We start from the raw sequence: 2515 nt of genomic DNA, 5'->3' as shown, positions 1-2515 counted from the left end.
GTACGAAGGTTGATTTTGATAACTTTGGTTTTGATTGTAAAAGGGTCTTTGAGCTTGGTTTCTCATTGGAGGTGGGGTGTATGTTGTTTGAAGGTTTTGAACATTTTGGCTTTTGTATGAGAGGTTGGGGTGGAATTTGGTGTTTTCATTGTAATAGTTGGAATAAGGGGTACCACTCTTGTATGCTTGGAAAGCATTCACTTGTTCCCCTACATTCACTTTGGTCATGTCCCAAAGTTCCACAACTCTCACATACTCCACTTGGAATTGATGAAGATGCCACCATGGCATTAACATGTTGCTTAGGTGATTTGGAGGCCTCTTCAAGTTTAGCCATAGCCTTCTCAAACTTCAAATTAATGGTATCAATATGAGCACTAAGTTGAGCACCCAATTGAGTAATAGAGTCCACTTCATGCTTTCCTCCTCTAGTAGCCTTCCTAGGTCTACTATATTGTGAGTTATGGACCGCCATTTCCTCAATCTTGTTCCATGTTTGATTATCATCAACTTCGGTAAACATACCATTTGATCCCATATTGAGAATGTTTCGGGAGTCTTCATATAGACCGTTCTAAAATTGTTGTACAAGGAACCACTCGCTAAGTCCATGGTGAGGACAAGATCGGCAAGTATCCTTGAATCTCTCCCATGCTTCATACAATGATTCTTCGTCCCTTTGTTTGGACCCGGTGATTTGGGCTCTCAACATGTTAGTCTTCTCTGTAGGATAGAACTTTTTGTAGAAAGCAAGTGCCAATTTCTTCCAAGAGTCAATACCAAGAGTAGCCTTATCTAGGCTCTTCAACCATTGTTTCGCGGAACCAATCAAAGAGAACGGAAATAAGACCAATCGAATTTGGTCTTGAGTAACTCCGGTTTGAGAAATCGCATCACAATAGTCACAAAAAGTCTCCATATGAGAATGAGGGTCTTCACTAGGCATCCCCCCAAATTAACTTCTCTCAACCAATTGTATAAATGCGGATTTTTCAATGAAATTACCGGTTAAGTGTTGTGGTGTAGGAGTACCATTTGGTAGGTTCTCCTCGGTTGGTACGGAATGTGATGAAAATTTAGGCATTGTGGGTTGATTTTGTGGTTGGTTTTGTGTTGGGTTATCCTCTCCTTCTCTTGTAAAAGGGTTGATAAACTCAATGTTATTTGGTTGAATGTCCATAATCTCACCAATACCTCTCAAAGTATTTCTAGCAAGTTTTCTATTGTTGGTCAAAGTTCTTTCAATTTCAAGATCAATGGGTAACAAGTTACCTTATGATCTCTTAGACATGCAAAATATCAAACAACTTGAAAACAATTAGAACAAACGTTGAGGAGTTTGACTTCCCCAAGGTAAAGAAAGACACAACTAAAAACAATCAAAGAAAATCAAATCAAGTTAACACCGTCCCCGACAACGGCGCCATTTTTGGTCGGATCTGTTTTGTTACTCGTCGTCAAAAGTTACCTAGACCAAAACAATATTTATAACTTCACAAACTATTCTACTCTTAGTAAAGAGGTAAGTAAAGGTCGGATCCCAAGGGACGGGTATTGATGTAGGATTTTCGATTGCAAATGGTTGTGTCTAAGGGTGTCAAAATTTGGGTTGAGGTAGGAGATCAACTAAACTAATCAACAATATAAAAGCAAAGCAATAAAAACAAGCAAGATGACTAAAATGAGATGTAAACAATTGATTAAAAGCACTAGGGTGTCATGGATTCATAGGGGATTCATGGGATTTGATCATACAAACATGTTCTCTACTAGATGCAAGCACTTATTGTTGTGATGGGATAGAGTTGGTTTATGTCTTACAATCCCTAAGAAGGTTTGGGTCCCGGAGCCGAATCGATTAGATTGTACAACACCTACAAGTCGACTTAATACTTCCTATACAACTATATGCATGGTCTAATGAGACTCGAGTTGGTTTATATCTTACAAGTCTCATTGAAAAGGCAAATGATGGGTAAAAAATGCAAGGATTCATAGGCTCGTATTTCATCAAACATAACATGTGCATAAGTTGGAATCACAACAAGCAAGCAAATTAATTATGAAAATATATTAGATTAAGCATGAATCAATCCCCATGTTGGTTTCCCCTAATTCCCAATTAACCCTAGTTAAGGAAACTACTCACTCATTATCAAGTTTAACATGCTAACAAGGTTGTCAATCATACTAGCAAGGCAAAACATGATGAACAAATGAAGATGATTACAATAATTAAAAAGGATTAAGAGAGAATTATACCTATAAAGATGATTCCAAATAATAAAGCAAAGAATAATAGAAGTACTTGATGATTGATGGAAGGTTGTCAATCCTCCAAAAAAACCCAAATAATCTTCTAATTACCCAAAATAAATGATAAACAATAGAGAGATTAAGAAATGATATTTGTATTAATGCTAAATTAAGAATTGATTACAAGATTAAGAGAGTATTATGACTTGATTAAAATAAGATTAAGATCCTATTATGATGACATGCTAATCTAGGTAGT

General features: G+C 36.6%; 1 non-coding gene across 1 annotated transcript; it reads left to right on the top strand.

Moving 5' to 3' along the window:
- The first annotated feature begins 605 nt into the window (after positions 1-605).
- Positions 606-712, top strand: LOC141620874 (small nucleolar RNA R71). The gene has a single exon (XR_012532056.1). It is a non-coding gene; the product is annotated as a small nucleolar RNA R71 (small nucleolar RNA).
- Positions 713-2515: the final 1803 nt, after the last annotated feature.

Source organism: Silene latifolia, chromosome 1 (assembly GCF_048544455.1).
Source record: "Silene latifolia isolate original U9 population chromosome 1, ASM4854445v1, whole genome shotgun sequence".
Taxonomy (NCBI): Eukaryota; Viridiplantae; Streptophyta; class Magnoliopsida; order Caryophyllales; family Caryophyllaceae; genus Silene; species Silene latifolia.
Note: the sequence above shows the minus strand (reverse complement) of the source record. Positions and strands in the feature narration are given on the sequence as shown.